Source organism: Amborella trichopoda, chromosome 11 (genome assembly GCF_054954075.1).
Source record: "Amborella trichopoda isolate Santa Cruz 75 chromosome 11, AtrichopodaSantaCruz75HAP2 v2.0, whole genome shotgun sequence".
NCBI classification, from domain to species: Eukaryota; Viridiplantae; Streptophyta; class Magnoliopsida; order Amborellales; family Amborellaceae; genus Amborella; species Amborella trichopoda.
In genome coordinates this window covers 3827098-3855070 of record NC_142346.1, presented here as the reverse complement: position 1 = coordinate 3855070, position 27973 = coordinate 3827098, and the positions used below count along the sequence as shown (strand labels likewise).

The 27973-nt window shown below is 34.4% G+C and overlaps 1 long non-coding RNA gene, 1 other non-coding gene and 1 pseudogene across 3 annotated transcripts; 1 reads left to right on the top strand and 2 right to left on the bottom strand.

Moving 5' to 3' along the window:
- Positions 1-273: 273 nt before the first annotated feature.
- Positions 274-19093, bottom strand: LOC105421197 (uncharacterized). Of its 2 annotated transcripts, none has more exons than XR_016043616.1 (3): positions 18970-19093; positions 870-947; positions 274-718 (listed from the first exon to the last, which is right to left on the bottom strand). It is a non-coding gene; the product is annotated as an uncharacterized LOC105421197 (long non-coding RNA). The 2 variants fall into 2 exon arrangements; XR_966908.3 differs by having other exon boundaries at positions 19021-19093.
- Positions 3320-3415, bottom strand: LOC148779678 (small nucleolar RNA Z266). Its single transcript, XR_016045121.1, has one exon. It is a non-coding gene; the product is annotated as a small nucleolar RNA Z266 (small nucleolar RNA).
- Positions 19094-25109: 6016 nt separating the features above from the next.
- On the top strand, positions 25110-25709 carry LOC18441280 (putative germin-like protein 9-2; annotated as a pseudogene).
- The last annotated feature ends 2264 nt before the right edge of the window (positions 25710-27973 follow it).

The following is a 27973-nucleotide window of genomic DNA, read 5'->3' as shown; positions in this document are numbered from 1 at the left end:
TTTCATATATATATATATATATATGAAAATGAACAATATTTTTTTCTGCCGGATTTTATATATATATATATATGAAAATGAACAATATTTTCTCTTGTCGGATTTTTTTGAACGACGTGGATTAAAGACCGTAACAGACTTAACATGTCCATGACGGGATTTTTTTCATGCAAATTTGACACAAAAAATATGGCAGGAATACGGAAGTGTCCCTACAAAGCTTTCATATTAGGAAGCTTCCCAATGAAACAAAGGTGCCACAAATACTTCGAAGATCTAGAAAAATAATTTCATCAAACCACAATGCAAATTTTAATACACCTATCCATGATTGTTTTGGTAAATCAAAATCAAATAAAGTATGACCCAGTTCAAATCAACAAGTGAAATTGACCGAGTCCACAACATCAGGACAGAACACAGTCAACAACTCCAGAATTCATTGTACATTACTAAAAAGCTTCAAAACTCTATTGTCAGCTCATCTACCATGTCCTGCACAATACAAAATAGCCACCCTTGCCATTCATGTCGATGTACATAACGATTTGCCGAACATAAATGTCTACGAGAGAGTAAGCCACAATCCGGTGGACGATGGGAAACCACACCATTAGGATTGTCATTGTCCACTGAAATGATGGATCGTGATAGAGAGATGCATGTATGAGCATGTTGTTTGCTGCACAAGTTTGTCTGCATGCGCAAAGATACGGCTCTATCTCGAAGAAAGGCAAGTCAGACTATCATAATGACTCCAAGCTCTTGCCAGATATATAAAGTCGGTTTATAATGATGCCACTGCTAAATAAAAAAAAAACACGAACCAAAAAACACGAGGCACAAAGTATAAAAAGTATGACAAGTACCTTATTAGCAACGCTTTTTTTCCTCTTCTTTCTAAAAATGCTAAACTTTTTCATATTTATACCCTTCTAGTCCAAAACCTGAAAGCATAAAACACCCCTATTACCTTCTCTCATCTGTTCCAGTGAACTCTCTCTCTCTCCCATGAACCATCGGGTAGAAGGAGAGAAAGAGAGAGAGAGGGGGAGGGGGACGGGAGGTTGGTTCATGGGAACAAATGAGAGAGAGAGGGTACAAATTCAAGGAGGGGGGTATACATCTTTTTTTCAGTATATTGGACCATATAATATGGTATTCCAACGGTCAACTATCTGCTCACCCTAATGTATTAGACTATGGTGTATTCTACAAAAGCAGACCTTTTACGCACCCATGAAACTAAATAAAATAAAATTTTCATAATATATAAAGACATCAGAAGACTAGGGAAAATAGTGTCCCCCACTTTTTTGTATGTCAACTTACAACACTAGTACAGCACGTGCAGTCAAATCTACGATTTACATAACATATAGAACTATGCAAAACCATGTTTAAAACAGAATTGGTGGTCCGAACCAGTCACTGGCCCAAAATAAGCCAGTTTGGCTGGTTCTCTGGTGTTTTTGAGTATAGAAAAACAACTAAGAAACCAGCAGGAAACGGGCAACTCCAGTGATCTTTCAAACTGGACCACCCACCCACCCATGGGTCCAAGCGAGCTCCAGTTATTACGACTCGGTATGCCGCTTTTTAAAACCACATCTAAAGGCCAGGAAAACCCTCCAAAAACACTAATAACCTCTAAATATTTTCAATGAATGCAGCAAATACCATTACCATGAAAAACATCAAGCACCTCACATAAATCTACAAAAAAGGTAAGACACAAAAAGCTAACAGACAAAAAAGGGAAAACCAAATACAAAACACATAAAGACCCACTATTTCCGGGTGGACTGTATGCATTCAAAAGAAAAAATCAATATTGAAATTTATATCTTAGGATATAAATCAGTGTACAGAATTGCTGTATTTCAGTCCTTATAGTCTGGAAAGAGACTCTTCTAGTTGCCTCCTCGATATGTATTTTGAAGTCATTTTTCTTGCTATAGAGTCCCTTGTTTGATACATGAGTCAATTAACCAAAATCAAACTCAAGGTATGAGTTTTGTGACAAATTAGAGTCTTTAGTTTGATACATGAGTCAATTAATCGATTTTCAATAGTTTTCAGATGCTCCTCAGTGGCATGAGCCTAAATTGCCAACCAATTTCAAAATAATATTTTCAGCAGGGTACCAAAAAAGGGTTAATCAAAGCCAATAAGGTACCAACATATATATTAGTATTTCACATTTCATATTTCAGTGTATAAACATGTTTCATCCGCTGACAAAGGCATAATAGGAATTAACCATAGTTACCAAGACCGGGATGGACCGCCGATGAATGCCCTAACCGGTTTAATCCAAATAAAAACAAGACCTAGACGAAAACCAGTCAAAACCAATGTTTGCCCTATGCAATTGTGACTAGTTTTGACCACTTAAACTGCCTACAAATAGTTGGGCAATTTTCTTAAAGAAATTTCATATTTTTTAGTGTTATTGATTTTTTTTTTTACAAATTTTAAAATTTTGGTCCAATAGATTCGACTGGTCGGACTGGTTTCGACTACATCAGACCCTTGAGTGGTTCAGTCGTCAGTTCGATCATATGATTAGACTGGCATTAACTTCCATTCAGAACCAGGTACTGTTGTTACTGATACAGTGATTTACCCCTAGGGCTGCAGAGGATTACTATTTACCGAAAATTTCCTTCAATATCGCACATGTAACTTGAACTATTTAAAAGTTTCACTTCCATCATTTACCAACTTCACCCCTTGAATATTTAGTTGTCTTATTTATTTCTGGCCACAAGTGTGTAATGCATCCTTTGTATTATTTTTAATAGTGTAATGCACCTTCATCCTTTAAACGATGTACATACTTTTGAATGTACACAAAAATCTACCAGGAAGGACTAATTATCCAACAAATGCAAAATACATAACATATACATCATCTTTCTATCATATCTTCAAAAGCATAAGAAAGTTCCAAACTACAACTTAGTTACAAGACAGTATTGGATAAGACTCTGATTTATCCCTCCAAATACAATGGGTAAAAGTACTCATACTCCCCAAGCCAAGAAAATATGAACTCATGCAGCATAAAGAATTAGTAATAGAATATACAAAATAATACTTTACAGTGACATAGGAGCCAACTATTTAAAATGTAGTGAATGACCTCAGAAAAACCTATAAAAATGTCAATAAAAAAGAGCTGCATAAAGAGAGTCAAGAAATAAGAAAAACAACCTTTAGAAAGGCGACAAATGTCAATGTAACAGGAAGAACCAAATCAGCAGAGGATCAGGAGAACTTACATGTCAAAGCATGCTCTCATTACAGGCAAAGGAAGTAGCAAGTAAGAATACCATATTGCCTCAAAAATTAAGTTCATGAAACACAAACTCCTTTTACACATCCAATTGTTTAATCACTCTTGCTACATTCTAGAGTTAAATGAAAATCGTCTCATGACTTCCAAAACCTATTTTTTAGAAACTAAACTTTACAAAACGAGTAGAACACAAAATTCAAGAAAATTTCATGTTAGAGCATTATGAAACAGGATGGAATACAAACATCCTTGCTTTCATAAAAACACTAATCTAGGCATTCTCATACAACAAACACTCCAAGTTCAAAAAGCATATGCAGTGAAATAGGGACTTTCAGAACAACCAACTGTCCAAGCAAAGCTATTGCAATAATGATGCAAGGGGAAGAAAGGCCTTCACGACAACACCAAGTCATTCATAGCCGCATGATAGAAGCAACAATTGGAAAAGACACCTTAGTATGGCCATTTCAGGCGCAAAACACCAATAGCAAACAGTTTCTTGAGAAAGAACAGAAAATGGCAGGAACATAGATGGAAAGAATGACTACCAACGAGAACATAGTAACAGAGGACTACATGAATCTTTAAAATACAAACAGAATTAAGTATCAATATTCCAAGTAAGCTTGTAAACGTGTTTCGTCAGGGTCGGATCCAGATTCGACCTGGATCTAACATGATCTCAACCCAATCTGTCGGGTCGGGTCGGGTCGCAGATCGGATCGGGTATATAAAAAAAGATATTATAAATATACATAATAATTATGGAAAAAGTTTATCTACGGTTGACACCTTAAATTATAGAGTTAAAGTACACCTCAAAAATCCATTGGTGATGTTGGAAAACCATCCAATTGATCATCTCAACATCAAGATGAATGGAAATAGGAAAAAAAAAAAGATTTCAAGTCCCAAAAATAGTACATCTTGCAACACATTATCTAGACCATTTAATTTCAAGATTTTCATACGTTTATAGATTTGCTTGGTTGACCCATTTTTGGAGTATAAAATTTTAGAGTTAGAGATGAAAATAGATTCTCGAGCCATCCTAAAAATTTCGACAAAGTTGCATCTTATAACATAGTTTGGAGGTGCACCTTACTTTGATTGTTTAAGGTTGCAACCATATGCAAACCTCACCCAATAATTATAGGTATTTTTAGAAGAAATTTACGCTAACAGCCTCTAATATAAGCATTATAAAAACCCCCTCCAATTTTTCTATTTTACATGCATATCGTTTTTCTTCTCTTTTTTTTTTTTTCTCTCAAATTGCCACCACTTTAAATCTTCAAGATTCGACGTGACAAAGCCATTTTTTATGACTTCAGATCTTGAAAATCCAAAGTCAGGCCTCCATATACAAAGTCAAACATGATTTAGGATCTTCAATATCCGAAGTCACATTTGACTTCAGGCCTTATAGATCTGAAGTTACAACTGACTTCTTATATAATGACCTGAGTTCGGATATTCAAGATTTAAAGTCAAATTGTGACTTTAGAGTTTGAAAATTCTAATTCACATTTAACTTTGTATATGAAACCCTAGCTTTAGATCTTCAAGATCTGAAGTCATAAAATAACTTCATCACTTCGAATCTTAAAGATCCAAAATGGTGGCAATTTAAGAATTAAAATAAAAAAAAGAGGTATAGACGTATAATGAAAAAATTAAGGAGGTAATTCTTTAATAACGCTAATTTGGGGGATATTAGCGCAAATTTCTCTATTTTTCATATATGCCAAGTTGGTGGAGTCAACCCGCAAGGTCAACACGTCGACCTGACCCATTTGCCAACCCTACTCCCAAGTTGTTCAAATTCGAAGAAATAAAGTTCAAATGATGGGTAAAATACTGTAGAAGAACACAAACGAAGCAATAGTAAAGAACCATGAACAAAGCATACGCAAAAGATAGATGTTGCTAAGGCATAAGGGTGTCAACAAGTCAGTTATGGGTTGAGTCAACTAACTGGGACCCAACCCAAATATACATGGGCAGGACCTAGATGGGTCCAAAGCCCCCAGCAACGGCAGAGCCCAGAGAACCGTTACATCGACTTGTGTCAAGTTATATTATAATAAAAAAAAATACACACATGCACACACATATTGAAAAAGTTCAAATAAGGTGTCAACCTTACATTACAAAAGTAAGGCACACCTCGAAACCCTACTAAAAAGGTTGTTCCAGTGCTAGAAAACCTTCCTATTAATCATCTCGACCTAGAGGCGTGATATGAAAAAAAAAAAAAAAAGGATTTCATATCCTAAAAGTGGCCCATTCCATAATGCACTATCTTGAATGTCCATTTTCAAAATTTCAAGAGCTTAGAAATCTGCAAGATTTGCACCATTTTTGGAGTTTTAAATTTCATATTTAGGAGTGGAATACATTTTAAGGCCATCATAGGGTTTTGGGTACCAGAATTACATCTTCCAACAAGATTTGAAGGCGCACCTTACTTTGAATAACCGAAGTTCCAAAGTGGAGGCTACCATGGGGAGGCATGGAATCTGCGGATTCCCACTTTTACAATATTAGCTCTTCATGAAATCACTGGCAGTGCCACATTTCTGGGAAGATGACTTCTAATAGTCGCGGCTTTTCGGAATCAAATGTGTCCTAAAAGTAAATTTCAGAGAGGGGTGTTCACCTTGCATTTTACTCAAAATTCCAATGCTTTTCTTTAGGCATCGTCTTTTTAACTGGTACTCTTTGTCATTTTAAAAGGTAGACTTGATATTTTGACTAATAGGCATTGGTATTTCTGGATTAAATTCTAGGCACTTAATAATTACAAATGCCTTTTGTCTTCTCTAAAAATTTCCTCGTAACAATAAACACTTTTTATCTATAAATAAAATGAAAAAGTTTATATAGCCAAGGCTCTAAACAATCAATTAGAGCCCACCTCAAAAATTTCACTAGAAAAGGTTGTTTTGATGCCCATATATCCTCAAATTGATCATCTCGACATCAAGATGCATGACATGAGAGAAAATATGGATTTTGAGTTTTGGAAATAGTTCATCTTGTAGCGCATTTTTTTACCGTCACTTTTCAAGATTTTCAACTTTTCATAGATCTGCTCGATCTACACTATTTTTTAAGCTTTAAATTTTAAAATTAAAGGTAAAAAATATATTTTAAGGCTATCACAAAATTTCTAGTGTTGAAACCACATTTCTCAACACTATTTCAAGGTGCGCTTTACTTTGATTGTCGAGGCTCTAAACAAACCGTACCCTTAATAAAATTATCAACAATATTATTTTAAATAAAGGAGAATGCACTTTTACCCCTCTAAATAAAGGCATAATCAATTCACAGCCCTTCGAAATGCAAAGGTTAACACTAGAATGAGTTGTAAAAGGTGGATTTACTAACTACGATGTTTTTTATTACCCAAAGTTGCCTTTATGGTATCTTGCTAATCAAGTAAGGGTATATATGTAAATATCACTAAAAGATAAAAGGTACTTTTTATCAACTTCATAAAGGATTAAGTTGAAATTTTTTTTGAAGGACAAGAGTATAAGTTGCAATATACTAACTTCCAAAATATCATTGTACTTTATTAAAGTTTCAAATCTACCCTTACTTAATGATTAAATGACCTATTAATTTTTTTTTAAATCAAAAAGTGATATTTTATGTAAATACACCCATCATAACCCATTTTAACATTAAGCTTTGTATTTTGAGGGGTAGTTAACGACCCTTCAAAATGTTAACGACCCTTCAAAATATAAAAGATAATGTTATAAGTTGTGATGGGTGTATTTATCACAAAGATCATTACTTTTTGTTTAAAAATTATTTTACTAGGTAACTTAACCATTAAGCAAGGGTAAATTTGAAATTTTTATAAAATTACAATGGCATTTTGGATATTAATGTCCTGAAACTTTATTTGTAAAGTGCCCTTGTCCTTTAGTAATAATTTGAACTTTACCTTTTATAGAGATGACAAAAATACCCCTTGTCTTGTAGTGATATTTACAAAAATACATTTCCTTAATGAGCAAGATATCACAAAAGTAACTTTTTTAAAAAAGTAAACTACAAAGTTAGTAAATCCACCCTTCACAGTTCATTCTATCATTAGCCTTTGTAATTTGAAGGGTTGTGAAGTTTAGATTATCCCACATATATATATATATATATATATATCATTGTTTTAAAATGCGGGATGCGGTCCCGATGCGCTTGAGGGGCTGATGCGGCTCGATGCATGTGTGTCACCCCGATGCGGTCAATAAACATTAAAAAATTCTATAAAATATCAAAAATAGGTTAATACATGAAAAAAATATGGAGATGATTTATGTGATAGTAGGTATTTAATTTATTCATTAACTCCAAAAGTACCAATTGTCAAAGATTTTGTATCAACTATGCTTTGATAGATCATAGAAGACATTAGAAAGTAAAAAATAGAAATTTGAAGCGAACTTTAAAGTAGACAATAGAACTTAGAAGTAATATCGATATCTTCTCGACCCTTAAAACCCTCAATATGTTGTCAAAACCTCGCTTAAACTTCCTTAAATCAACACTCCAACTAATCCTAATCAACAAGCAAAGATCCACCAAGAGAAAATCGCTCACAAAAAAATTTCCGCCATTCTTTTCTTTTTTTGATTGATTAGATGAAAAAAAAGGTATGAAAGTGGTTGTTTTTGCTGTTTTGGGGGGTTTAATACCCCCAAAACCTTTTCCCCCCCTTTTGGGGGGCAAAAATACCTAAAGACCCCTTTTTGAGGGGGGTTTTTTCATCACATTGCTCGGGCACATATGTGGTGCGAGGCACTTTGCGGCTGCATATGCAGTGGGATGCAGAGCATATGCACGCGCATCCACCAAAGTGCATACGTGTTGTTCTGTGATGCACCTCCTAGAGCATACCTCATGAAGAGGGGCATTTTAAAACAAACATATATAAACATATATATATATATATATAAACAAGCCCTCAAACGCTACTTCGCTCATGGCTCATCACCATCCAAAGTCCATCAGATGGTGACGACTATACAATAGTATTTGAATTTTAATGTTTTTGAATTTATCTGAAATTCAGGGCATATGTACATATAACCATCTCGCACAAAAATAAAATGACCAAAATATACATAAATCCTCACAGGGGTAATTTGGTCTCTTTTTTTTTAAATTATTCTTTATATTTTATTACGTGCACCTCTGAGATGCACATACTATCCAAATTTGAGGCTATCATATGTTTAAAAAATTATTCAAATTCAAATGTTGTCATACAATCGTGGCCATCTAATGGACTTTGGATAGTGATGAGCCATGAGCGAAACACTATAGAATGTTTCCCACTGCGTATGTGTGTCTACACCTTGCTTATTATTTTGACAAGTGTTTTAGATTTGACCTTTAGGGTCTTTCTCTTTTTCTCACTATTTTCATGCACTCTTATTTATAATCTCTCTCCCACTCCCAGCCCCAGCCCCCCTCTCTCTCTCTCTCTCATTAAATCCCTAAAAAATTTTGTATCTTATAAATATGTTATAACAATTATGAATGACTATATTAATATTTATGAATAAATAATACCCATTATTAAGTTTCATCCATCATATCTATTATTATTAAATTTTTAACCAATTTTATAATGTATTTTTATAACAATGTAATGAGAATTATATAAGTTGGTATATAATAATCTATTTATATATTAAAACTCATCAATAATAGTTTGAATTACTATAAGAACTTAATAATTGTTAGCTATCCAAATTAATACAATAATTAAAATCATAATAGATATAAATAGTATTAACTATTAATAATATATAATTGAGATATTGCAATGAATATTATGACACTTAAAAAATAATTTGTATATTAATCAAATATTATGAATATTTTATACTCATATATGAGTAATATTATTACAATATATAATTTATTATTATAATAATCACTATTTTGTATAGATATTATAATAATATCAATCATGTAGTTCAATTAATTTGTTTTTGAGTTCCAAATACAATTACAATCAAATTAATTGCAATTAGAATAATATCCTCTATATGTTACTTTATTTTCCAAATCAAATCTTCATGTATTATTTTAAAATAGCACATAAACAATTTACTCATTTCTAAATAAATGTATAATATACAAACACACAGCCTAATGGAAGAGAGAGCCAAATGGAAGATATATAATCATAATTTCTCATTTAAAATATTTCTCTTACTATTATGTATAGGACGTTTTTTAAAACATCCAAAGCAAGTGCATCTTTTAGACTTATATTTAATAAGAATTATTGTCTAGCATAAATATAATTAAAATAAGTGAAATAAATAATAAAATATTAACAAACATATCATTCTATTAATAGTTATATAATTAAAAATACAGTACATTATCAAAAAATTATTTTTGGATGAATAACTAACTAAAAATGCAAATTACATATAGTAAGTGCAAAAAGAAAAAATAAAATAAAATAAACTTTTTTGTTGGCTCCTTTTTTTACACTTTCTCTTTTTTTTTGAGGAATGTTTACTTTTCAGTGAAAATGATTTTATTATATATTAAATAATACAATTGAAAAGGAAAAAAAGGAAACGAAGAAAAATTAACCAAAAAAAAAAAAGACCTATTTTATAGGAATTATTTAATAAATTATTTTTCTGTTTGAATTTTCTCCTATTTGAAAAAGTTATTTCAAATTTGAATATGCTTGAACAATTATTATCTAATAAAATCTCATGTGTGAAGATTTTCACAGCATGTTCTGTCTCTCTCTCTCTCTCTATAACTAACTGTGTCTTTTAGAATGTTATTTCAAGGTTAAAATTTTATTTTAATGATTAATATTTAATATCACGTGCCATGCATGTGCAGATCACTAATGTGTGTGTATTGATAGAAGGTGTGGCAAAACGTGGATTCAACATTGAAGGAGGCCAGGTGTCCAGGCCACCTGGGCAGGCGCCTAGTTCTTTATGTGGCCCGTCCAGGAAGGCAGGGGTTCTAGGCCGCAAGAATAGTGTTCGACGAGTCCGGTTAGAAAACAAACCCCGCAAATTGATCTTAGAAACTACTTTTTTAAAAAATACAAATAAAAAAAACTAGCTAAGTCTTTGATCCATTGAAATTGAACTACTAGAAGTTTAAAACTATAAAGATTAAAAGCTGGACATGCCCTAGATGCAATAGATCTTGGCTCGAAACGAATAATATTGGTTGCCAAAAGTAGTATTTCACAATAACTTCATGCCACAAAAAATAGAGCCTATATAGGGTTGAAAGCTTTTCGATTTTGCTAATCGAAAAGGTCAATAAAAAAAACAATCTTAAAAAATCCCAAAACTATTGAATTTTTTTTCTCACTCAAAAAAAACTGACAAAAAGATTTTGGTGCTTGAATGACCCCAAAACCCTTCCCCTGGTAAAAAGGGAAAAAATTACATAAATTGACCTTGGCAGGGGGCCTATTGTGCCTTCAGTCCAAGGGGCATGAGGCACCACCTAGGCAGCCCAAGGAGGCCTTCAAGCGCCTAGGCACCTCAATGCCTTCACTTCTCGGAGGCCTTCTAGCTGCACATATGTGTGTCTGTGTGTGTGTGGGCGCGCGTACCAATGATATGCATATGCGTTGCATGTGATATTAGATATTAATCAGTGAAATATATTTTCAACCTTAAAATGAAATATTCAAAAGACATTCAATTATAGAGTGAAAGAGAGAATTTGATACATTCATATTCACACATGGGCTTCTATTAGATCATAATTGTCTAAACATATTCAAACTTGAAACAACTTTTGCAAAGAGTCACAATCAATTAGAGGGAGGAAGAGAGGAGGCATGCTAGAATGCCATAGTCGAATATATTTTGTGGTTAAAAAAATCTAATGATATTAATTAGGGTTTTCTTAGGCTACTTCCCTTGGAAAGTATTCCTTTAACCAACACAAAATTCATTGATGACTCAATATCCTTGCCTTCCAATACAAAACTTTTTGAGAAAGGATAAATTTTCCTCCCTCAATAAGCGATTTAATAAAGAAGAATGCAATTCCAGAAATAAATATTTTTTGAGAAGGACAATGACATTTTATTAAATGTTGAACAGCAAACAATACTCCATTTAAGTTCTGTCACACTTCCTATAAGAGGACGAGACATCCAATGTGAGTGATGTCATCCCTATAATAATTACTAAAATTTCTAGTTTAACAATGAATAATAAGAAAGTTTTCTGTCTGCCCACACATATATTAATTATGACGTATCTAGGAACAAATGTCCGACCCTAATTGAATGCCGCCCTTGAGCAACCCCAATAATAAATTAGTGCATTGTAATGGCAAGGCACTTTTTTATGGGGCCACTATTATTTCATGACCACAGAAATTGTTAGGCAGCCTTTTGTCGTTTCATCTTTAATTGGACGGCCTACCATAGGCACATATTAAATATGTTTTAGGGAGGCATGGAAAGTTTTCCCTTGATTAGTCATATAAAATACACCTAAAAAAAAAAAAAAAAATTTTGAGAAATAAGATATCAAGTGTCAAAAATGTTGAATGCTAAGTTTTGGTCCTACATTATCATATTGTGAATTTGTAATATACAGTAAAAGGCAAACACAGTTATGCATTATTTTTTGTCAAGGATGTTAATCACCTATAGTGCACGGAACCAAAAACTAAAAGAAAAAATTATGCATTTTTTATCTGCCTTTTACCCAAGATAAGAAATTCATCATATGATAGTGTAGGAGCACGCTTAAAACTTTCATGCAAACTATGTGAGGTCTCCTTGGTGTTGCCATGTAAACCCTTTGTCATAATATTAAAAGAGAATCTAATGAGTTTTGAAAGAGTGTACAGATAATAACAAAAAGAAAGAGAGAGAGTGCATGAGGAAATCTGTTTTGAAAGTTATTAAGAGAGAAAGAGTGCATCTTGAAAATAGAGTGCATGGTGCCACCACATGAACCCTTTGTCATCAATGACATTAAAAGAGAGTTTAATGAGTTTTAAAAGAGTGTACGGGTAATATTAGAAACATTAAAAACAGAGTGAGACTGAGTGCGCGGAGGAAACCATTCTGAAAGATATTAAAAGAGAGAGAGAGAGAGAGATAGAATGAATGGGGAAAATGAAAGCAAATTTTGGGGCAAGGATGAGCACCAAGCCTAGATCTGAGAGGGGGGGGTACCGTGAGACAATATCGCAGAGCACGAATTTTGATTCAGAAACCTCTTTTTTGTTTTTAGAGAGAGAGAGTCTGTTTTCTTAAAACATAGGAGCTCCGAGCTCTACAGTTTTCACCGTGTTCTTTTTCTCAACAGATCTATGAAAAACAACCTCTCATACATCAGGGATGCTTATCCACATCTCATCTAACAGTTTAAAAAAATAAAACCTTTCTCATAAAATAGTTAGTAATATATATATTATATTTAAGAAATTGTTATAAAAAATGATTAAGCATAAAAGAAAATAAATCAAAGGGATTCCTCCGATGAAAATAGCTAAACAGTGTGTGGCCCATGGCTATACGCGTCAACATCTCCCACTTGATCACAAGGGCCGATCGCACTAATTTGTCATATGTACACTCCCACTTTTGAGTATGACCATTGTGAAAATATTTTTTCATGAGGTTTTTCTCACGCTTTCGCGGATATGCTTCTCATAACAAATATCTATGATTTCCAATTCGAATAAGTTAAGAATAGAATCAAGATGTCTCTTTTGGCTCAAACATAACATTCTAGATTTTCTATCTCTAGCTCTTTTTACACCTAGGACATAAGATGCTTCTCCCATATCTTTCATCTCAAGTCAAGAAGAAAGCCATGACTTAGTTTTATCAATCATTTCTAAGTCATTTCTAGCTAATACGTTATCATCAACATATAATGAGAGTATTGTGAATTTTATCACACTCTTCAAGACATACAAGCAATGATCTAATCTATTTACTTCATATCCAATTTGAAGGATCGCATTATGAAATATCAAGTACCATTAAACCATATAAGAACTTTTTAAGTTATAAACTTTTTAAAAAAATACAATCTTTACATCCATTTGGTAAAGTTCTAGGTCATAATGAGCAATGATTGCCAAAATTATTCTAATGGATATAAAGGTTGCAACAAGGAAACAAGTGTCAACATATTCGACTCCCACTCTTTGGATAAAGCCCTTTGCTACTAACCTAGCATTAAATTTACCAATGGGTCCATTCGATTTAGCTTATTTTTAAGTACCCATTTGCAACCTATAGGTTTCTTATCTGAAGGTAAATCACACAAATCCAAACTTAATGTTTTCTCAATTGAATTGGTTTCTTTTCTCATGGGGTTAAGCCATTTTTTATATTCTGGTGACTTCATTGCTTCATTGAAGTCAAAGGGATCATCAATTTCATTTACGTCAATACAGTTGTTTATCTCCTCACTCATGTAGATGTAGAAATCGTCAAGATATGATGGAGGAGCTCTAGGCCCCTTATGACCACTAGGCAAAGGATGTGTGGGTACTTCAACATCATCATGTTGAACATGGTCATCAATATCCACTGAAGGTGATGGTTCCAAATCACCTATTGTCTTAAGTGGATTATCATTATCTTCTAGAGGTGGGATTTTAAAGTTAAGGTCTTATAGGAACTCAGCATCTCTACTTTCAATGAGTCCCTTATCCTTATGATAAAATCTATAGCTCTTTGAACCCTCAGGGTGTCCTATAAAATTACAAACTAGAGTTTTAGTTTTTAATTTATCTCTTTGTTAATTGGGATTAGAAGATGTGTTATTGACCCCCATTTCTTTAAGTTGCTTAGATAAGGTCTTCTATTAGTCGACAATTCATAAGGGTTAGACTTTATAGCCTTAGTTGGAAGCCTATTAAGTATGTAAATGGTTGTGCTCAGTACTTCTCCCCAAAAGGTCTTGGGTAGACTAGTATGAGCCATCATGGATCTAGTCATCTCTAAGACGGTTCTATTACGCCTTTCAGGCTATACCACGTTGCGGTGTATAAGACACAGTGGTATGTCTTTTAATACCATTCTCTTTGCAAAAGGTGTCGAAGGCTTCTAATGTGTACTCACCTCCCCTAGAGTTCTAACAGCTATGGTGTTCCTATTCAATTGGTTTTCTACTTCCTTTTTATATAATTGAAAATTTATAAAGCTCCTAACCTATGGTGCATTAAGTAGACATTTCCAAATCTCAAAAAATCGTCAATGAAAATGATAAAGTATGAAATCCCTCTATGAGTTTTAACATTGAGAGACCTACAAATGTCCGAGTGGACCAGATTCAATAACTCACTGGCTCTCTCCCTTTTCTTGAATAGTTTCCCAGTCATTTTTCTGGCAAGCAGTACTGACATGTTGGAATTCTACATTAATTAAAATTGGAATGAGACCTTTCTTTATGAATTATTTATTTTGTCTTTCCTATGTGATTTAACCTAATATGTCAAGTGTATGCATCAACAACCATTGCACAATCAAGATAATCAAATGAGAGGAAACTTTATTATCAATATTCTCATTTAGAGGGAGAAGGAATAGGTTGTGCTCATCAACCAAGTGACCCCAAGCATAAATTTGTCCACACTTTCTAATTGACACTCTCAATGATCTAAAAGACTTCAAAGCCCTTTCGAATAAGTAGAGGACATACATAATATTTCACCTCATACTAGGCACAACATATACATCAGTTAGAACAAATTCCTCATGATGGAAATTATAGATATTTGTCATGAGTGGCATATCCACGAAAGCGTGAGAAAAACCTCATGACAAAATATTGTTATAATATTATACTTAAAATTGAAGTGTACCTATCAAAAATAATTGCACTCAGCCCTCATGGTCAAGTGGGAGATGTTGTGTACCTATGAAAAATAATTGTGCTTAGCCCTCATGGCCAAATGGGAGATGTTGGCGCATGTGTCCATCGGGCCTCACGCTGCCTAAGCTATTTTCATGGGAGGAATCTCATGCGTGTATTTTCTTTTATGTTTATCCTTCGTTAAAACAAGTTCTTAAATTATAATATGTATATAACTAATTGTTTTCCAAAGTATTTTTTTAAATGGTCATATGAGATGAGGATAAGTATCCCTAATATTTAGGAGGTTGTTTCTCAGAGACTCGTTAAGAAAATAAAAGTCACGACGAAAATCACATAACTCTTGTGTTTTCAACAAACTTTCTCTCTCCAAACAAAAAGAAAAGGGTTCCTAAATTAAATATGGGCTTTGTAATCACCAGCCTCACGGGACACCCCCTCCCAAATCTGGGCTTCGCGCTCATCCTTGCTTCAGCAACACCTATTCTGATGTAGAAAACCAAACCGATATACCACGCCTTTGAACCTAAGCTGAGATGACACATGTAACCGAACTAACTCTTCTTTAATATCTAGTGTAGATATGTGTGTGTGTGTGTGTTACTTTTATGGTGACACTTGGTATCCTTAATCACTATAATTGATTTTTTATCTAATGCCACTCAAAGTAACTACTAAAGTTAAAGCAAAATATTCTTAAGAGAGATAAAAGCATTTATTAACTAATGTAGGAAATGACATCAAACCCATAAGATGTGACATCATCCACCATAGAATGTGACATCACTCACATGAAGCATTAATTGTAAACAATCTAATAAAATATTATTGTCCTCGTCTAATAATATCCATTCCGCCCATCAATAAGAAATATTATTGTCCTCTTATAAAAAAAGGGCCATAACCTGGTGCTGATCCCACCTAAGAAGGGTCCCAGGAGGGGTGAGCTGGAAACAGTCCTAACGTTTGGCTTATGCACAAAGTAGCCTCTCTCAGGGCTCGAACTCGTGCTCTTGCTCTGGCTACCCGAGCCTTTTACCATCACACCAAGTGATGGCCCCTTATAATAATATCTATTCTATCCCTCATTAATAAGTAAAAAATGTCCATAATTGAGTGCCTAATGAATTTTACATAAGTTAAAAGATATTTCATAATGAGAATAGCTCAACAAAACCCTAAACTAATAATAATCGTAGTAGTAATAAAAATCATGTGTAACATGGAAAATAAAAGCAAGTCAATTTCCATAAAAATTGACAGAAGATGGGATCATAGTGTCCTCCACCTACCATATGGAGACGTTCGGACAATATATCCTATGGAAAAACCTAACTAAAAGCATAGAATGCCAAGTTTAGATTTTTCATGAGAATAAATCAAAAGCTAGAACCAATGCACAGAGGACTAAAGAGAAATGACTAAGGATAAAATAGTAAATAGCAAAAGAATTTGATGCTTAACTATGAAAGAAGTTTATATAACTAAATGGATTAAAATTACAATAAATATAAGTCAAACTAAGCAGACGGTAGCACAACATTGCATAAAAGCCTTCAGTAACAATAAGAACTTATATAGAATAAAAACTAAGGAATAAGGATAACAAAAATGTCAAAAAAAGAACTATAGAAATCATACTTTGGTAAAACAACTAAAATGTCACATTTTACAAAAGATGCATGACAAATCGATCATTTGACATGAATCACCATGACCAACTTACATTAGGGTAGGAATAAATCTCTGCCTTTACATCAAAAGCAATTACACAAAAGGATGGAACATAACCATACATGACAAAGGTCTTATTATAGCAAAATGAGATCAAGCTTCTATATCTACTTGAAAACTAAATTCAATACAAGCTTTCTCCTCTATCGAGTGATAGAGAAATGGAGGAAAGTGAAAATATCAAACAACTTGAGACAAAATCCGAAACCTTAAACCTCAAAAGCTCTATATAAATATCCTAGCACCCATACATCAAAACTTTAAGAATTATAAGAATGAAAAACAATAATGTTAGGAAACCATTGCTATAATTTGGGGATTTGCTAGGTTAGTTAGATACTTGCCTAATTTGAAGAAATTTGAATAAATGGGTTAGTCAAATTAGGTAGTTTTTTATTTGAATAAGTTTGCTATCCATTTGAAATGGGAATGAGCTGTTGGTACGGTTTTTAGGGATGGGTTTATGGGAAAGTGCATGATATATAAACATGAGTGTCAATAATGAAAGAACCGAGAACCATTTCCTTTAGTTTTGTGAGTGTTGCACAAGGAGGAAGATCCCCCTTGACGAGGATAAAACTTTGTCACTTTCGAGATCTTTTGGTTGTTGAGTATGGTCTTGCCTAGCAACATCGTATGGTATTAAAACCTTAATGGAAAAGCTTGAGGGAGAAGTGCAGTAACCTTAATGGAAAAGCGTGAGGGAGAAGTGCAGCAACCGTCAGGGCTGCAGCTGAGATACGTGAGAACCTCGCCGCCATGAGTCTTCAATATGAGCGGCTAGCCTCTTCAATGCTTAAATATGCAAAATGCAATCAATCGATCAATCAATAGAGGGAGGACCGAGATGGAGGCATCAAATGGAGAGGGATACCTCGAACTACAAATGGTCGAACCCCAATACACCTATTAAGATTTTCCAAAATTTTGCAATGATGATCCAACCGGGTGGATCTGTCGCGTGAAGCTATTCGTCAAGTTCCATAATACGCCAAAGGAACAAAAGGTTCTCTTGGCATCCTTCCACAATGAAGGAGAAGCTGGCATCAGTAGTGTGAAAAGATGTAGACAACACTGACATGGGGATGTGGACAACACTGATATGAGCTGATCTAGTTAAAGCTAAATGTGTCCATTTGGGCCCCAAAGACTGTGAAGATTTTCAATGCAATCCTCTCTAAATTAAGACAGACGGGAATAGTTCGGGAATATCAAACTAAATTTGGAGCGGTTGGCAAATCGGGTGACAGAAAAGGCTTTGATTGAGTGCTTTATCAAGGCTTAAAATATAAAATCAGGATCAAAGTACAGATGTTGGGGCCAACAACACTGACGCCACAATTGGCCCCACACATATGCAAGAAGAGAACTACAACGCCTAACCTCAACAGAAAAAAATCAATTCAACATGCAGGAAGCTACCGTACCCTCGGAACCCCTAGGATTAAGAAATTGACCTGGGCTGAGATGAAGGAGAGTAGAGATACGGGCCTCTGCTATAATTGTGATGAAAATTTCATACTGAGCCACATGTGTAAGTCTGGACAACTGTTTATGCTGGACGGTGATGCCTATTGGGGAGGATGATCAGGAAGGGTAAATTTCCATCCTTGAGAACAAGGTAGATTTGATAAAGAAGGTGGAATGTTAGGAAATTGTAAATATAATTTGGGGATTGGCTATGGTAGTTAGATAGTTGTCTCGTGTGAATAAATTTGAATATCTAAAATATTTCAAATTAGATCCAGAGGTTATTCAAATTGGGTAGTTTCTTATTTGAATAAGTTTGTTATCCATTTGAAATGGGAATGAGTGGTTAGTATGGGATTTAGGGATGGTTTATTGAACAGTGTTTAATGTATAAACATGGGTGTAAATAATGAAAGAACAGAGAACCATTTAGAGAGATGGAAGAAACTAAAAATGAACAAACCCATTCTGAGATTACCCTAGAAGACCATGATCTATTTCCTCAAGACCTAAGATCATGCGTTTCATACAAACTATATTGAATGATGTAGAAGGAAAGACGGAAAATACCTGAGCTGAGAGGAAAACAGAGCAGCCCATTTGGAGAGAGAGAAAGAGTACCTCTTCAGCTGAGAGACGAATCAATGCCTCTGTTCCCGCCGCCCTAGGGCCGAAGGATGAAAAGCTCTTGAACAGCAAAACACTACATTGTTAGGCGTAAGAAAGTAAAGAGACTACACGCTGACATACGGGGAAAGTTCTCCATGCTTCCCCTACTGCATATAAGTTTTATCCTCCCACACCTTTTTAACCATTGATTTAAAATATGGATGGTTGAGATTCGTTCACTCAAATTGTCGCGCGAAACCCGGACCAAAAGCCCGTAGCAGGGAGAGAGTTTATTGGATGAGAGAGAAGACACGCACAGCGGATAAACCAGTGGGAGATAAAGAGAGTACGCACAGGTAAAAGTGGGGGAGAGGGCTTCTTGGAGGAGAGAGAGAGCACGCTTTTTTTTTTCCCACTTTTACCTGTGCGTACCCTCTTTATCTCTCATTGGTTTATCCGTTGTGGGTACCTTCTTTTTCATCCAAAAAACTCTCTTTAGTACGGGCTATTGTTTTATTGGTTTACCAGAGGAGCCCGTGCGAAGTTTTGTACGATAATTTGAGTGAACAAATCTCAACCATCCATTTTAAATAAATGATTAAAAAGGTAGAAGAAGATAAAACTTTTATGTCGTTAGGTAGCATAAAAAGCTTTTTCCGCTGATATCATATAGCTTTCGGTAAGAAAAAGGAGATTAACATACGGGTCCCTTTTTTGCAATTGAAAAGGGTCCCGTCTCTATGCGGCCAAGCCCGCATAGGTAGAAATACAAGCTTATTAATAAATGTATTTTTGAGATGGATTTTTGCACTTAAATTTTAAGGATTTGTAATCTCTAACATGGATACCATGAATAAAAATAAATAAATAAATTTTAAAAACTATAAATAATAATTCTAGCAAGAAAACATTTGGACCATCAGTTTCCATTATTAGATGGAACACCTACTTGCATCCATCTTTAAAATGGATGCTTTATATTTTATGGACCGCATATGTAGTCATGCGGTCCAGTGCGCATGCAATAATAATAGAATTGAAAAACACCCTAAATTTTTCAAATTTACAGGGAGGATCGGACTCAACCTGGGTCAGGGTATGGGTCCAAGAATTAGATCCTACAGGTCAAATCCAGGTTCAAATATTTAGGTTCGGGTCCCAGTCCATGTGGACCTGACTCAGGTCCGACCCCGAATAGTGTTATATTTCACATAACATTATATATTTTTTAATTTTTTGGGTTGGGTTCGGGTCATGGTCTGATAACTTCGAGTCCGGGCATTGGTCTGGATCCCAATTCTCCATGGTCCCCATCTTTGGACCAATTGAGTAATGCCCTGAACCTTAGGGCACAACTAGGGGTGGCAACAGGTCTGGTCCGACTACACAGGTTTTGGACCCATACCCATATCTATACCTGTTGGGTCCCAAGTCTATCCCATCAGTTCCTGGGTTTGGTCCAATCCATTATCACCCTCACTTTGAGCTTTTTCTTCTTCTTTTTTTGATCATGTGCTACTATCATATGTCTATATTATTGGCAACAAGGTCATAATCACCCCCCATTAAATTTCAAGCAATCTGATTTGTCGTTTAATAACTAAAGATGACTATGTGTTCTTATTGTATATGATCCTTAATACATCCAAATGAATAGGGCTTGAAATATTTTATCTCAAATAGTTTATGAATACGGGTAGGGTCCAATTGAATATGGACTTGGACCAAAGTAGTGTTTAGGTTCAGGTTTTGGACCTGAAACTGACCTGTCGGGTCCAAATATTGGACCCATACCCGGACTTGTGTCGGGTATACCCATCAGGTCCCAGATTGGGTCCAGGTCCATTGCCATCCCTATGTACAACCCTACTATAAAAAGCGATCCATTCTCGGACTGAAGGGCAATATGGAAAAATAAGTAAGAAACCACGCCAAGTAATACCCCGCATAATTTTCTACTCAATTAGACCCATTTTGTATTTTAATTACCTTTTTTGTGTTCGTACATAAATTATTCCTTTTATTTTACGAAGTTCAAAATAAAAAGGGCATTCAATTGGCCATTTTGTATGTCGCATCACTCTTTGTTTTCTCTTCTTTCTTGGTTTTTAGTTAAGCCTGTTTAGCACAACAAAAATCAATCCGGCCCAACTAAGATACAGACGCCCTCTCCTTCTCTTGGATTTTCTCAAAGGGGTGCGTGAACAAGCTAACCCCATACTTTTCTTATATATATATATATATATATATGTGTATGTCTGTGTGGGGGGTGCGTGAGCAAGCTAACCCCATACTTTCTATATATATATATATATATATATATATATATATATATATATATATATATATATATATATATATATATATATATATATATATATATATATATATATATATATATATATATATATATATATATATATATATATATATATATGTATGTGTGTGTGTGTGGGGGGGGGGATAGGATTAGCCCACTAGCTCATCTGAACATATGAACTCAATAGTCCAGATTGAATCTGGGCCGATCTGACGATCATGATGTCTGGTAGTGTTTAAATTTTAGTTTTTTTTCTACAAATCCAAATCACTTGAAATTTTAGGCATACGTTCATTAAAAATAGGTATTTTAGTCATTTTATTTTTTACGAATAATTTTTTTTATATTTTTATTAGGTGTGCCTTGATGAAAAGAAAACACACCTTAAATTTCAAATAATTTGGATTTATAGAAAAAAAAAAATTCAAGCACTACCAAACATCTGTGATCTTCAGATTGGTCCATATTCAATCTGGGCTGTTGGGCTCATATGTTCATATGAGCTAGTGGGTTATATATATATATATATATATATATACGGGTTTTTCTAGAGTTAACAACCCCTCAAAACACAAAAGTTCAAGTTATAAGGGGTTGTGATGGGTGTATTTATCAAAATAATCATTACTTTTATATTAAACTTTTTGTTAAATAGGTAACTTTACCATTAAATAAGGGAAAATTTGAAATTTTCACAAAAGTACAATAGCATTTTGGAAGTTAGTGTCTTGGAATTTTATTTGTAAAGTGCCCTTGTCTTTTAGTTAAAATTTCACCCCTTATGGAGATGACAAAGTACCCTTTATCTTGTAGTAATATTTACAAATTACCATACAAAAGTAACTTTTTAAAAAATTAGACTACAAAATTAATAAATCCACCCTTCACAACTCTATCTATTTTGAACCTTTGTAATTTGAAGGGTTGTGAAGTTTAGCATATCCATATTTGAAGGTTATAAAGGAGAAGAAGTTGGGATAGAGAGATAACACCCAAATAGTAAGTAACTCTAGCTTCCTGTGGAGTTAAGCACAGAGAGAGAGGGAGAGAGAGAGTGTGAGAGAGAGAGATGGGCTAGTGTAGAGACCAGTGTTTAAAAAAACGTCGAGTCGAACCGGACTCGCTCGGTTCGACTCGGGAATCGCCATGGACGGATCGAATCGGCGAAAAAAACGGGAATCGTCTGGTTCTAGAGAGAACCGGACGATTCTGCACAGTGACTCGCCGATTCGCTGTACGGAATCGGCGAGTCCGTAAAGTGAATCGGCGAGTCCCGTACGGATTTTTTATTTTTTTATTTTTATTTTTTTATTTTTTTTTGTAACCCATGATAGAATTTTTTGTAATCCATGATCGAATTTTTGTAATCCATGATCGAAATGTTTGTTTTTTTTTCTTGTAATCCATGATCGAATTTTTTGTTTTTTTTTTTTTTTTTTGTAACCCATGATAGAATTTTTTGTAATCCATGATCGAATGTTTTGTAATCCATGATCAAAATGTTTGTTTTTTTTTTGTAATCCATGATCGAAATGTTTGTTTTTTTTTTTTGTAATCCATGATCGAATTTTTTGTTTTTTGTTTTTTTTGTAACCCATGATAGAGTTTTTTGTAATCCATGATTGAATTTTTTGTAATCCATGATCGAATTGTTTTTTTCTTTTTTTGTAATCCACGATTGAATTTTTTGTTTTTTTTTGTTTGTTTTTTTTTGGCAATCCATGATCGAATTTTATGTAATCCATGATCGATTTTTATGTAATCCATGATCGAATTTTTTGTAATCCATGATTGAATTTTTTGAAAATTTGTGATTTTTTTTTTTAATACATGATCGAATTTTTTTTTGTAATCCATGATAAAATTTTTTGAAAATTTGTGATTTTTTTTTTTTAATCCATGATCGAATTTTTTTTTGTAATCCGTGATAGAATTTTTTGAAAATCTGTGATTTTTTTTTTTTAATCCATGATTGTTTTTTTTGAAAATTTGTTTTTTTTTTTTTTTAATCCATATTATTCAAAGAGAAAATGAGAGAGATGATGATTTTGAAGCCACCCTATCCCAGCCATATTATTCACATATCGAGTCCCAACAGCAACAGTGTAGGGATGAGCACGACAGTGCAGGTGAGCATGAAGGATGGACAATCTTCGGGGATTTTAGATTAGGAACACAACAAAACACTAACATTCAGGGATTTGGGAATAGTCAGACGCCTGCTAATATCGATAATTCGTTTTTAGATCAAATCAATGAATTGTTAAACGAATTCAATCAATGGCACTAGCGTGACCAAGAAGAACAATAACGTCGTCTATCATTTTATTTTTAGATCATCTGTTACTAATTTTATGCTTTATTGTAGTCCATGTATGTTGATATACTTATTCCATGATAATTCTATGTTTATCCTTTTGTGTGATGTAAATTAAATGCTGAATGGCGGTTCATGTAGGGAAAGAACATATCAATATTCGCATATTCATTCAAAAACATGAAAATTCTTAATGGAGTACCCTCATTTCTTATTGAATTCCTAAAAAACAATATTTATAATGAATTTTAATAAGTTTTTCGGATTTTTTTTAAGCTTCATTTTGACCGATTCACCCGATTCCCGATTCGGATCGTCGATTCGTCGATCCGAATCGGTTTTTAGGGAGCCCGATCCGGGTCACCGATCCGTTTTTTAAACCATTGGTAGAGACAAAGGGGGGAGATTGGTGGGTGAGAAAAATAGAAGGGGGAAAGATCGACAGTAGGATGGAAGAAGGGACAAGAGCAAGAGAAAGATGGGTGGAGCAGTGGAGAGTGAGAGGGGCGAGGGTTCTCAAATTTCAAAATTTTCCTCTTTTTTTTAATTTGAATGGATAGGTCAAAAATACCCATGTAGCTGAGCTTTAGCATTTAAAAGAACAATGACAATAAAGGTAAAAAAGACCATCACAAGGCATTTTAACTTCAACATTTGTTATTTGGAGGGTTGTTAACTTTAGAAAATCCCATATCCATATATATATATATATATATATATAGTAATGATACTATGAGACCCTCCCACACCTATATGAGTATGACCCCAAAGGATCATCATTAAATTTTGACATAGATATCTAAAAAAGTTATCAATAAATCCATTCATCCAAATCCCACACCCGTGTCATAACTTTTCTAAATATATGTGTCAAAATTTAATGGTGATTCTTTGAAGTCTACTCACTTGGGTTTTGTTAGGCTACATCACTTGTGGTGTATACTCTTAAAGTGCTCAACATTTTTAGACATTTAGATACCCTTATCCTATCATATAGGAACTTTTTGTTTAGGGGTATTTTACATAATTAGTCAAGGGTAAATTAGAAATTTTTAATAAAAACAAAATATTTATTAACAATAGTGGACAGTGACATTACTGATATGGTGTATGACGTCACCCACAAGAGACATTAATTTTTTTTAACTACTAAAAGAATGCCACTATTTTTCTATAAAAATATTCATTCTACCATTCTAAATGACAAAAAATGCCCCTACTTGAAAATTTTGTATTACAATTCAAGCGTAGTTTAGTGTCTAAAATTGTTGAGCACTTTAAATGCCTAGCCTAACAAAATCATATATATATATCATTTTATCATCCTCCAACCCAACGCATGCTTGAAAACCTCTTTTCCTTTCCTTTTCTCTGTCCATACGTTCATACACCAAATTCTCTGTTGACAAAACCAGCAAAAGAAAAAAAGAAAAAGCGGCTTTTGTTTGAGCGGGGCGATCATTCATGAATTTCAGCACAATCTCTGTGTATCGTGTGCTGATCGCATTGGCCGACGCCCTCATGGTGGCCAATGCAGGTGACCCAAACATCCTCTCAGACTTCATCCTTCCTCAGGACAGCTACCTAGCTGATGCGAACTTCTTCACCTTCACTGGCATGCGAAGCCTTATGAATGCGCCAGCCCGCCACCATCTTTCAAGGTCACTAAGGCTAGTGAAGTAGAGTTCCTAGCTTTAGATGGGCAAAGTGTCTCATATGCTGCTCTGCAATACTCTGCTGAAGCATAAAACCACCACACACCCACCCTCGCTCGGCAGAGCTGCTATTCATGGTGCAGGGCTCTCTGGAAGTGGGGCTTGTTGATACCACAGATGAGCTATATTCACAAACTTTACAGACTGGAGACATGTTTGTGTTCCCTAAGGGTTTGGTTCATTATCAATATAACACTGATGCGAAGAACATGGTTGTTGCCATTTCTGCTTTCAGGAGCGCGAATGCAAGCAATGTGTCAGTTTTGAGCACACTTTTTACAACTGGTATTATGCTATTAGCGATGTTGTGTTGGCCAAGTCCTTCAAGACATATATAGTCGCAGTTTAGAAACTCAAGGCCAGGCTTGCGCCAAAGGCCTATGACTCATTCTTTAAATGTTATCAGCTGGTGCAAGAGAGAGAAGAAGATACTTTGCGAACTCAGTTGTTTTTTGCTAGAATCGTTGGATATAGCAAGACTATTACCGTTGTCCTTTGTTCACGTCTTTAGGGAGGCCAATGACATGGCTGATGCCCTTGCCAAACAGGACCCTTCGTTTGCTACTCTAGTGGTTTCTGATGTACTTATTTCTTAATCTTTTGTACTTTTTTTTATCTAACTAAAATTCCAGAAATTGCGTCAAAAAAAAGAAAAAATAAAAAGGCCTATGACTCATTCTTAGATTGATTTTGAAATAAGGAGTGTCAATGCTTGCCTCTTGTTTATGGCTGTGTGTTATTTGTAATCTTTATTGTGTGGGATTATTTCTTTCTATGATTACTTTGATTGCTGATAATAATGCTTTGATTCATAGTCAATGTTTCGAGACTCACCACGACCACAGAACTTGCCCCTTGGCAGAAGTTGAGTTACTCAGTCCTATGTAGGGATGAAAAGTCCTCAACAAATTTTAAAAATGAGAAAAATTCAAAAAAAAAAGAAGCATTAGAGGCAAAAGAAAAGAAAAAACAACTTAAGGAGTCCAAAGAAGCTTAAAAAAATATTGAATAAATGGATATAGAAAAAACATATTTATAGTTGAGGACTTTAAAAAAATTAAAAGAAGGAAAGCATAAAAATAAGGATTTATGGCAAAAAACACTTAGCAATATTTGCCAAGAACATATAAATCAAACACAATAAAATTTATAGATCAATTCCACATTTTTTTTTACCTTTTTTAGGATCTTTTTATTATCCCTGAATTGTACACATAACTTGAGGAAACTTACTCCGCCGAGTTGTTGGGGATTGATGTCTTATATTATGAAGAAATATATTTGCCAAGGTTTGGATATATTTGTACATGAGATTCGATATATCTGGGACTTGATATATATATCCATACAAGAGTATTTCGGTAATTTGTATCATCTATCTGGGACTCGATATATATCGTTGCGGTTGGGGGTTCATCAAAAGTTAAGGGTCAAGGGAAAAACACAGATCTCTTTGTAATTAGATTAAAAAAAATAATAATAATAATAGAGAGGCGTGAGAAGAGAGCGAATTGTAACCCTATTCTCCATTGCCAGTAAAGAAGCTCTAATCTCCCGTGGACGTAGGCATGTTGCCAAACCACGTATATCTTTGCGTTGTGATTTTTTGTCTATTTTTTTTGTGTTTGTTTCTTCTTTCTTGTTTTTCATGGATTGCTTTTTATTTTTACAAATTGGTATCAAAGCCTACAAGGTTATTCCGCGTTCTGGGGTTTGCTACCACGATAACAAGAAGGGGCTCAAGCGTCAAGTATGACATTGAGAGGTTCAATGGAAAGAACAATTTCACTTTTTGGGGATAAAAGATGAATGATATTTTGATACAGCAAGATCTGACTAAGACTTTGCTAGAGAAATCGAAGAAACCAGCAAAGATGGACAATGAAGAGTGGCAAGAGATGGAGAAAAATACGATAAGTGCGATTCGTCTGAATCTCTCAGATGATGCCTTGTGTTACGTGGTGGATCTTGAAACTGCTCCAGAGGTTTGGACAAAACTCGAGAGTATCTACATAACAAAATCTCTGACGAACAAGTTGTTCTCGAAGAAGCAGTTGCATTATCTTCAGATGAAAAAAGGTACAGATTTGCTCGAATATCTCAACGAGCTCAACCAGATCATAAGCCAGTTAGTAAGCCTTGAGCTCAAAATCGAAGATGAAGACAAGACCCTACTTCTGTTGGCTTCACTTCCAGGATCATACGATCACCTGGTTACGACTCTACTGTATGGGAAGGAGACTCTTGAAACGGACGAAGTCACTACTACTCTTATGTCAAACGAGACAAGGAAAAAGACTAGCAGTGTTAAATCTCAAGGAGAAGGTTTCTTTGGAAAACACAAAGAGAGTCATGAAAGGGGCAGATTAAATCAAATGAGGTCTGGAAGCAGAAGTCGGTCAAAATCGAAGGGGAATAACAAATTTATTTGCTATTACTGCAAAAAAGAAGGTCATATGAAGAGAGACTGCTCAAAAAGAAAGGAGGATATAAAGAGGATAGAAATAAAAAAAAACATATGCTGAAGCTAGCGTGGCTGATAGCTCTGACGGAGATGATGTAGATCTTCTCTCTATATCTTCAGGTGACAATCAATTTACTGATTCTTGGATT